The following is a 12744-nucleotide window of genomic DNA, read 5'->3' on the forward strand; positions in this document are numbered from 1 at the left end:
CGTCAATTCAGTCTTTGAATAAAATAATGTCATAATGAAATCGAATGAATTTCACAAAAATACTATTTTTATATCATCTAGATATAGTAGTGTCCGTTTCCTTTTTCTTCGGTTTCTTTAAAATCATGATGTGAGTGAGTGAGTCATTCATTTAATTTGGTAACATGAGGAGAGAAGTTTTAAAAGATGTCCTTTTAAATAATTGAATACACATATTTGTATTTCGACTCTTGAAAATCTACAGTAACAACATGCCGTCACAGACCGGAAAATCTGATACATATCCATTGATGTATGAGTCATCGACCCACAGGTGATTACACTGTATCACAATACAATTACATATACATTTTCACTTGTAGGAATTGTATGCCAGAAATTTCGAATATGTGCCATTCAAAAATAACTTGATACAAACTTCTCTTGTAAATTTAGAGTTTGATTAATTTCACAGCGTTAACAATTGCTTTTGAATAACAAATGCCAAACCTATTGTTGAAGAAAAATCAACAACAACAGACTATTGTTATGATGATTTTTGAAATTGAACAGAATGATAATGAAATCAACAGTGAGCTGCCAAAAATGTCATTAATTGTTGATTAATGTTACACATCACACATTAATATATAAAAGAGTGAATGAGTAAAGCATTGCCTTGCTCGTTGGATATATTTGGTATCAAATGTTTTTGCGACATGTTAGGACAACTGTTACGGAAAGTGTTTAAGCGCATGAATCATGGAAAAGAATTTCAGAAAATAATTATACTGAAAATACACAGAGACGCTAATGGTTTGCTTCATAAAAAGAATAATTTCGTTTCATGTTTAGTCAAATTGGAGATTAACATGTATAGAATAATAATAATAATAAAAAAAAATAATAGAAAAACGACATTATCCTCACTAGCAATATTGTAGTGGTAAATATCAAACACAAATAACGACAGATTCATGCTCTAATGCCAACTTCATAAAGACAATACTCGCCACCATTACACCGGTTTAACAACGGCCTTATAGTGCAAAATGGTACCGCTGTGTCGGTAGGTCTTATTTTCCTACAAATAATGTATTTGAGAAGCGAACAGGGTAATGGACCCATATGGTAGCTTAATCATTTAAATTCTAACTTTAATTTATTTTCGATTCTGAAGTAAGAAGCAAATGTGGCAGTAAGCGTTGCAATGAGTTCATAACAAATCGTTCAAAAATATCTCTACATGAAATAAGTTAAGGGGAGCGTTTTCGGTCTCATACATTCCTGTATGTTCTGATTACTGTCCAATGTTCTAATTAAATATCTGACTTTGGAATTGTCTTCGCCTTATACAAGTTACGAGGGCTGAATGATAAGGTGTGAGCCTCATATTGATGGATTTTAATTTTGCCGGACATATTGTATTATTTTTCAACATAATCCCCTTCAGTATCTATACACTTTTGCCAGCGGTGTAATTTTTGATAACATAGACTTTATACAATCTCACAGGAAGTGTCTCAATGTCTCTTTCATAGAACTCCTTTTCTTGGCTGTTCGGAAAGTCATCCACTGCATGTTAGGGTAAGGGTTAGGATAAAGGTGCATGAAATATCTGTTTTCAGTTTGAAATAGATGAAAGTCTGAAGGAGCGAGATCAGGTGAATAAGGTGGATGTTCTATCAATTTAAAGCCACAATCGTGAATGGCAGCCATGGCAATGACAGACTCTTTCACCCTAACCTTACCCTTAACCCTAACCGATTTTGTCCATTTGCAAAAGCCGTTTAAACTTACCAAATGTGACCAGTCCTTGGGTACACGGTCCTATATAGTTAAAGAATAGTAGGACTTCATAAGAACATCCCTGAGTACCTCCTTCAATACGAGGCTCACAACTTATCAAGCAGCGCTCGTATGTGCTGTCTAATGCTGCTCAATGTTGAAAACGTAATAAAAATGAATTTTGATAACAATAGACTTTATACAATCTCACAGGAATTGTCACTGTAAGAAATTATATCACATATTGTATATTTCAGATTAGGAATGTTTACCATTACAACAGTGAGACAAGGTATTACTTAAAACCTTCGGAGGTTAAATGTTACATTATATTACAATACGTAAATGATACTTCTTTATCTTCATGCATTTTGTGTTTTATAGATGTATTGATGTTTTTGGAATGAAAATAAAAATATTTTTAAAAGAAAAATAAGGAAACTGGATCCGAACAACTTTCATATATACGACGTATGGTCAGCAATAACGTCACTGCAGACAAAGGAATATTTGTCAATTTTTTAAGGCAATCCTACCTCTCTCAAGACCCTAATACATTAATACTAATGTAAATTCAGTGTTTTCTGACAAACTCATACTGGCGATTGCGAAGTCGAATCTACAAATCAGTCATTATAAGACTTTCACCGACTTTGACATGTTTCCTCAAAGGCAGTTTTGAAACCCCTTAAAAGGCTTTAACATTACATCCCACACACAAACTGAACACATTCTATTACAATGTTATCTGAACAAATCGCCATACATTAACGGAAATACATTCAAAATATTTCTTTTCCGACATTTTAATTCAACGATTAATCACCCTTTTCACATTGAGGATAAGAAATAAAATATAACAGGCACCGTTCCGGCTGTCTCTGTTTTTCACACACTACGTCATAAGGAAATAATGTATTCTGTTATACATTTGTAAATGTTTTATGCAAATTAAAACGCTACGTAAACCGTTATATATATGTTATGTTAATTTCTGTTAGACACTAGGGATGGCCGCTATGGTCGACAAACGAGACATAAAACCTACATACAAATATCCATCCGTCTTTATCTCTTTATTTGTTGATCTCAGTTAAAGATAAACTAAATGTTTATATACATTTAATTTATTACCCGATGTTTTTACTAAACAATAAAATCTGTGATATATAGATACCCTTTGTAAACTAACATTAATTTCCCCTCACGGAACAGAATTCCCAGAGCGGGTTTTTTTGTTAGGACTATTTCGGTCATCGCATATGTCCTCGTTAAATGATGAGAAATTAAGATCATTGTGGCACATATTTATATCAATCAATTCTTGTTCTTTTGACGGCCTGGTTAAAGGTCAGGTACATCTGTAATATCCTATGTGATACAGCTTGTTTCTTTTATGACAAAATATGAAGGAATTTCCAAAGCAAACGTCCCAGAATATAGAATTCCCCGCGCTTGACTTTGTTTATGATAACATATGAAGGAATTACCAAAGTTACCAGCCCAGAATATAGAATTCCCCGCGCTTGACTTTGCTAATGACAACATATGATGAAATTACCAAACTTACCAGCCCAGAATATAGAATTCCCCGCGCTTGACTTTGCTAATGACAACATATGATGAAATTACCAAAGTTACCAGCCCAGAATATAGAATTCCCCGCGCTTGACTTTGCTAATAACAACATATGATGAAATTACCAAAGTTACCAGCCCAGAATATAGAATTCCCCGCGCTTGACTTTGCTAATGACAACATATGATGAAATTACCAAACTTACCAGCCCAGAATATAGAATTCCCCCGCGCTTGACTTTGCTAATGACAACATATGATGAAATTACCAAACTTACTAGCCCAGAATATAGAATTCCCCCGCGCTTGACTTTGCTAATGACAACATATGAAGGAATTACCAAAGTTACCAGCCCAGAATATAGAATTCCCCCGCGCTTGACTTTGCTAATGACAACATATGAAGGAATTACCAAAGTTACCAGCCCAGAATATAGAATTCCCCCGCGCTTGACTTTGCTAATGACAACATATGATGAAATTACCAAACTTACCAGCCCAGAATATAGAATTCCCCCGCGCTTGATTTTGTTTATGCATTACTTACGAAGTTGCATCATCTGATAGCATTACCTTAGCATCTGACGTCTATCATTAACATAATGAAATAGAAAAATACTTAAATCATGTATTTTAATTATATTCAAGGCAATTAGAACAATTCCCATAAACAAAGCAAGGTAAATCAAATGAATATGCCTTTGGTATTTCAACCCAAAAATTTAAATATTTTGTACGCAGCCATCGATATCCATTCATTACAATATAAAAAAAATCAAGCATTTTGCAAGAGTGCAATCTTAAGCTTTTAACACAGTTGGAGAATGTGTAGGGGTAAAACTGCCATTGTTATATCTTTGGTTTAAAACGCAGATTCATGAACGCCTACCCGAGTCGTTTTCGTAACGTAGACCGTTAATGGCTTGTATATGTCTGTCGTTTGGACCAAATACCACCTTCACAGGTACCACATGCGGTGACAGAAAACCACCAATACCACCATCACCACTATCACCACCGTCGTCGTCATCGTCGTCGTCGTTTTCATAATCATCATTGTCGCGAAAATAAAGTCAACTCATTTTTGATATCGTTGTTTTCGTCGTAATCAAAATTATCTTTAATGCATAACTCAGCTTCTAAGCAATATACGTGCGTCATCAATACGTCATTATCAGCCTACTAAACAATAATTTTCTCCTCGTCATCATCGTTTTTCATTGTCGTCATTGCTGTTATTGCCATCATCATCAAAACATCTACTCGTGTAGAACTAACACTTATGATCGATGTTTCATGTATATAAAGAAATTTCAAGTGATCTACGGTTTTTAGTATCAGAAAGGAGATTACATCTGACATTATAATATTGAAAATTGGAGACCTTAGACCAATACAGTTCAGAGGGGACTTAAAAACCATATAAATACTTAAACAGGTCTGCAACACGCGTGACTGAACGTTAAGATGGCATAATTATTATAATTCATTTAGCCATCAGTTGTAATGTGTATCGACAATGTTAACCTGTGCAGAAAATAAAAGCAATGGTCTGGCTTTTTGGATGAGTTCACAAACTCTATCTGACCTGGCAATACGTTTTAATTAACAGATTTTAAGTATGAAATTGTGAGCGGGGTAGAAATCTAGATCGAAATTTACTAACCATGATTAGGCCTGACGTCAGAATGCCACACCATGGGTATAGATTACGAAAACATAACGAAATTTAATTTATGCCATACTAAGATTCAATTGTTGAAGGAACCCGTTATCTGTTGAAGTGATTTGTGAATAATGTGCATTTTAACACTGGCAGTGATCACCTGCAATCAACAAAAATGCACCAGAACAATTTTACATGACTTTATGAATGTAAAGTGCAGACAAAAAACAGAGATAATCTACTTTCGAATGGTATTACACGACTCTGCGGCCGATCTTTTAACCAAGGTCACACGAATTATAAGATATGTGTAGCAGTTAAGTGGTGTTTTTACACATTCTGACACTAATGAGTTATCTAAAGGAGGTCTGCTCATTTTATTTATCTCAGAACGACTGAATGAGAAAAATGTTAATTCTCCGTATCATTGAAGGAAAATTACAAATTGCATCAATAATTAATCCAGTAACACCTATATTTGAATAATCATTGTACGTGTTTATTATATTGTAATTAATATAGTCGTTTTACACGTTTTAGGAGGTTTCGTGGATAATGTTGATTAAGGATGTTATATTATACAAGTTAAATAAACCAGTGGTGAAATCAATGACAAATATATTATATTCTATCGTTGATCACTTTAATGGTAAGGATTATATTCCACGAATGTGCATTTTTCAAAAGAAAAATCTTGCTCCTTCAATACATATCAACCTAAATTAGCTCAGACGTTAGCCAATAATTAATCTATTAATATGTATGTTCAATAGACACGTTCTATCATTCTATCACAGACTTTAATGGAAGGGCAGTCATACATTTTTTTATGGTTTGGTGATCAGCTTTAATCATCAATCGGAACCCCTCGTCATTTTCTCCGAAACTATTTCGCAGACGGAGGCGAGGTGTTCCGATTGCTTTAATCATATGCAGTTGACATCTTTTAATTATTTTTTTAATTTCATTGCCCGGTATTTTTTTTTCAGATTTCCATGTAAATCAATGCTTTGTTCATAGATTGTAGTTTGAAAAAAAAACCGATTTTGAACATGTTCGTATTTTCTGTTCGCTTTTTGAATATAGTAAAGTAAATATATAGTAAAATCCATCCAACATAACCATCAATACATTGAACATCAGAGATCGCGTCTCTAATATAACCATCAATACATTGAACATCAGAGATCGCGTCTCCAATATAACCATCAATACATTGAACATCAGTGTTCGCGTCTCTAATATAACCATCAATACATTGAACATCAGAGATCGCGTCTCCAGTATAACCATCAATACATTGAACATCAGTGTTCGCGTCTCTGATATAACCATCCAGACATTGAACATAAGTGATCGCGTCTCCAATATATCAATCAATACATTGAACATCAGTGATCGCGTTTCCAATATAACCATCAATACATTGAACACCAGTGATCGTGTCTCCAATATAACCATCAATACATTGAACACCAGTGATCGCGTTTCCAATATAAGCATGAATACATTGAACATCAGTGTTCGCGTCTCCAATATATCAATCAATACATTGAACATCAGTGATCGCGTCTCCAATATAACCATCAATACATTGAACATCAGTGTTCGCGTCTCCAATATAACCATCCAGACATTGAACATAAGTGATCGCGTCTCCAATATAACCATCAATACATTGAACATCAGAGATCGCGTCTCCAATATAACCATCAATACATTGAACATCAGTGATCGCGTCTCCGATATAACCATCAATACATTGAACATCAGAGATCGCGTCTCCAGTATAACCATCAATACATTGAACATCAGTGTTCGCGTCTCCAATATAATCATCAATACATTGAACATCAGTGATCGCGTCTCCAATATAACCATCAATACATTGAACATCAGAGATCGCGTCTCCAATATAACCATCAATTCATTTAACATCAGTGATCGCGTCTCCAATATAACCATCAATACATTGAACATCAGTGATCGCGTCTCCAATATAACCATCAATACATTGAACATCAGTGATCGCGTCTCCAATATAACCATCAATACATTGAACATCAGTGTTCGCGTCTCCAATATAACCATCAATACATTGAACATCAGTGATCGCGTCTCCAATATAACCATCAATACATTGAACATCACGTCTCTAATATAACCATCAATACATTGAACATCACGTCTCCAATATAACCATCAATACATTGAACATCAGTGTTCGCGTCTCCAATATAACCAACAATACATTGAACATCAGGTATCGCGTCTCCAATATAACCATCAATACATTGAACATCAGAGATCGCGTCTCCAATATAACCAACAATACATTGAACATCAGGTATCGCGTCTCCAATATAACAATCAATACATTGAACATCAGTCATCGCGTGATAAACATATTGATGGGAATCACGGACGAGGTGTTAGGTATGAATTGTAGAGTATACATGTGCCTGTAAATGGTTGAGGACTGATACAGTATCGGTACGAGGTATGTCTGATATTTCGCGGTTGTCCCAGTCGGAACTTGGTCGCGGGTATTATATTTTGCTCAACATCGACTTGTTAACATTCTGCAGGGAAGGCTTCCATACATTTTGGTGGGCAGTATCTATAGATATTGGCTGTGTACAGTATTTATTTTCGCGCTATATTCAATGACCGCGAGTACCGCGAATACAGCGAAATTAAATCCACCTCCATTATCACTAATTACACAGTATTGTCGAGACTGATTGGACGTCAAGTCTGTTTAACAATATATATATTCATTTCCATTTGATTCATGATTTCAATATCATTTTGTTCTACAAACCCTTCTAAATTATCGAATGTGATGCCAGTATTTGTGAATCACTGTGACTAACTGAGTCTTACTGAGTCTAACAGGGACAATGCTACTTGGATTCCTATCTTAGTACATCTGTACCGTATACGTGGACTTGCCGACATTACACGTTTCGATGATATATACAAATTTCATAAAGTGGGATTCATGATCCGTGATCCGTGTCCGTTTTCCTCTTCCGTTACTTGCCTTGATACTATAACACATCTACATGTATTGTGTGTGGAGAATTTGTGCCATGTCCCTGTCTATCCATGTCGTAGTTAATGATGACCACCGTTTCAGGCATACACAGGCCTAAACCACCTTAAAACATACTTAATGTTTTAAATAACGCACAATTTGTCAAATTTCACTTTTAATAAAATTTCGTAAACCTGTAATACTAGTATCAAAGTGAAATTTAACAGCTCTGATTTATAGTCTTCATTCTAAAACCTTAAGTTTCTAATGCTACTTGATGTAAAGTGCCAAGCGGTCATTATTGGTGTTCCTTTGTAAAAAAAAACTTCCAGGTATTTGTGCTGTTGATTTTATTGGTTGTAAAGATGACCTTGAACCGGTAGGCCATTTCTAAAATGATCCTGCATTAAATAATTAACCAATTTAAAATGAACGAATGTGATGGTGCATGCAAGCATTATAACGGCCGATTTTTCCCCAAACATTGCTGTCCTTTAGATGTCGGATAAAAATCATGTCAGCCATTGATGATTGTAAATGTTTGAATAGTAAAATCATGGTTGATATAACGCTTGAAGTAATATAAGTAAAAAATAAAATAAACATGTTTGATTACATCTACTTTTTGAAAAGTGTTATGCTCACATGAATAATAATTTTAAAGGTTGTATAAAAATTGCTACACGATATGAATGACTACATTTCAATTTTCTGTCATTAATAATGTTTTAGTTGCATGCAATTATTGCGCATTTTTATAAAATTTATCAGTAGGCCTATATAATTACAAATGACATATCAGAGTCTTTCTCCTCCTTACAAAGGTGTTTGCGAAAAAAGACAATAATTTGTTCCGGACTAAAGCTACCTCCCGGACAGGTGTAGATATTGACAAGCACCATCTCTGTGACGAGGACATATTGTAGTCGTGTAGGTAGTAACACACACAATATCTGTGACGAGGACATATTGTAGACGTGAAGCTAGTGACACACACCATCTCTGTGACGAGGATATATTGTAGTCGTGTAGCTAGTGACACACACCATCTCTGTGACGAGGACATATTGTAGACGTGTAGCAAGTGACACACACCATATCTGTGACGAGGACATATTGTAGTCGTTACCTAGTGACACACACCATCTCTGTGACGAGGACATATTGTAGTCGTGTAGGTAGTAACACACACAATATCTGTGACGAGGACATATTGTAGACGTGAAGCTAGTGACACACACCATCTCTGTGACGAGGATATATTGTAGTCGTTACATAGTGACACACACCATCTCTGTGACGAGGACATATTGTAGTCGTGTAGGTAGTAACACACACAATATCTGTGACGAGGACATATTGTAGTCGTGTAGCTAGTGACACACACCATCTCTGTGACGAGGACATATTGTAGTCGTTACCTAGTGACACACACCATCTCTGTGACGAGGACATATTGTAGTCATGTAGCTAGTGACACACACCATCTCTGTGACGAGGACATATTGTAGTCGTGTAGCTAGTGACACACACCATCTCTGTGACGAGGACATATTGTAGACGTGTAGCTAGTGACACACACCATCTCTGTGACGAGGACATATTGTAGTCGTATAGCTAGTGACACACACTATATCTGTGACGAGGACATATTGTAGTCGTGTAGCTAGTGACACACACCATCTCTGTGACGAGGACATATTGTAGCCGTGTAGCTAGTGACACACACCATATCTGTGACGAGGACATATTGTAGGCATGTAGCTAGTGACACACACCATCTCTGTGACGAGGACATATTGTAGTCGTGTAGCTATTGACACACACCATCTCTGTGACGAGGACATATTGTAGACGTGTACCTAGTGACACACACCATCTCTGTGACGAGGACATATTGTAGACGTGTAGCTAGTGACACACACCATCTCTGTGACGAGGACATATTGTAGACGTGTAGCTATTGACACACACCATCTCTGTGACGAGGACATATTGTAGTCGTGTAGCTATTGACACACACCATCTCTGTGACGAGGACATATTGTAGTCGTGTAGCTAGTGACACACACCATCTCTGTGACGAGGACATATTGTAGTCATGTAGCTATTGACACACACCATCTCTGTGACGAGGACATATTGTAGTCATGTAGCTAGTGACACACACCATATCTGTGACGAGGACATATTGTAGTCGTGTAGCTAGTGACACACATCATCTCTGTGACGAGGACATATTGTAGACGTGTAGCTAGTGACACACACCATATCTGTGACGAGGACATATTGTAGACGTGTAGCTAGTGACACGCACCATATCTGTGACGAGGACATATTGTAGTCATGTAGCTAGTGACACACACCATCTCTGTAACGAGGACATATTGTAGTCGTGTAGCTAGTGACACACACCATCTCTGTGACGAGGACATATTGTAGTCGTATAGCTAGTGACACACACCATCTCTGTGACGAGGACATATTGTAGACGTATAGCTAGTGACACACACAATCTCTGTGACGAGGACATATTGTAGACGTGTAGCTAGTGACACACACCATCTTTGTGAGGAGGACATATTGTAGTCGTGTAGCTAGTGACACACACCATATCTGTGACGAGGACATATTGTAGACGTGTAGCTAGTGACACACACCATATCTGTGACGAGGACATATTGTAGACGTGTAGCTAGTGACACACACCATCTCTGTGACGAGGACATATTGTAGTCGTGTAGCTAGTGACACACACCATCTCTGTGACGAGGACATATTGTAGACGTGTAGCTAGTGACACACACCATATCTGTGAAGAGGACATATTGTAGTCGTTACCTAGTGACACACACCATCTCTGTGACGAGGACATATTGTAGTCGTGTAGCTATTGACACACACCATCTCTGTGACGAGGACATATTGTAGACGTGTAGCTAGTGACACACACCATATCTGTGACGAGGACATATTGTAGTCGTGTAGCTAGTGACACACACCATCTCTGTGACGAGGACATATTGTAGTGGTGTAGCTAGTGACACACACCATCTCTGTGACGAGGACATATTGTAGTCATGTAGCTAGTGACACACACCATCTCTGTGACGAGGACATATTGTAGTCATGTAGCTAGTGACACACACCATCTCTGTGACGAGGACATATTGTAGTCGTGTAGCTAGTGACACACACCATCTCTGTGACGAGGACATATTGTAGACGTGTAGCTAGTGACACACACCATCTCTGTGACGAGGACATATTGTAGTCGTGTAGCTAGTGACACACACCATCTCTGTGACGAGGACATATTGTAGTCGTGTAGCTAGTGACACACACCATCTCTGTGACGAGGACATATTGTAGGCATGTAGCTAGTGACACACACCATCTCTGTGACGAGGACATATTGTAGACGTGTAGCTATTGACACACACCATCTCTGTGACGAGGACATATTGTAGTCGTGTAGCTAGTGACACACGCCATATCTGTGACGAGGACATATTGTAGTCGTGTAGCTAGTGACACACACCATATCTGTGACGAGGACATATTGTAGTCGTGTAGCTATTGACACACACAATCTCTGTGACGAGGACATATTGTAGTCGTGTAGCTAGTGACACACACCATCTCTGTGACGAGGACATATTGTAGACGTGTAGCTATTGACACACACCATATCTGTGACGAGGACATATTGTAGTCGTGTAGCTAGTGACACACACCATCTCTGTGACGAGGACATATTGTAGAGTGTAGCTAGTGACACACACAATCTCTGTGACGAGGACATATTGTAGACGTGTAGCTAGTGACACACACCATTTCTGTGACGAGGACATATTGTAGTCGTGTAGCTAGTGACACACACCATATCTGTGACGAGGACATATTGTAGTCATGTAGCTAGTGACACACACCATCTCTGTGACGAGGACATATTGTAGACGTGTAGCTAGTGACACACACCATATCTGTGACGAGGACATATTGTAGTCGTGTAGCTAGTGACACACATCATCTCTGTGACGAGGACATATTGTAGTCGTGTAGCTATTGACATACACCATCTCTGTGACGAGGACATATTGTAGACGTGTATTTAGTGACACACACCATCTCTGTGACGAGGACATATTGTAGACGTGTATTTAGTGACACACACCATATCTGTAACGAGGACATATTGTAGACGTGTAGCTAGTGACACACACCATCTCTGTGACGAGGACATATTGTAGTCGTGTAGCTAGTGACACACACCATATCTGTGACGAGGACATATTGTAGACGTGTAGCTAGTGACACACACCATCTCTGTGACGAGGACACATTGTAGCCGTATAGCTAGTGACACACACCATATCTGTGACGAGGACATATTGTAGTCAGACAACGGCACATGCACAATATATAAAGACAAAGGCACATAATATAATAACACAGGTATATAATATAACGACACAAGTACATACTATAATGACACAATAACATGCTATAATGACACAGGTACATAATATAATGACACAATAACATGCTATAGTACATAATATAATGAAGCAAGTACATAATATAATGACACAAGTACATAATATAATGACACAGGTACATAATATAATGACACAGGTACATAATATAATGACACAAGTACATAATATATTGACACAATAACGTGCTATAAT

The sequence above is a fragment of the Pecten maximus genome, chromosome 4 (assembly GCF_902652985.1).
Source record: "Pecten maximus chromosome 4, xPecMax1.1, whole genome shotgun sequence".
Lineage (NCBI taxonomy): Eukaryota > Metazoa > Mollusca > Bivalvia > Pectinida > Pectinidae > Pecten > Pecten maximus.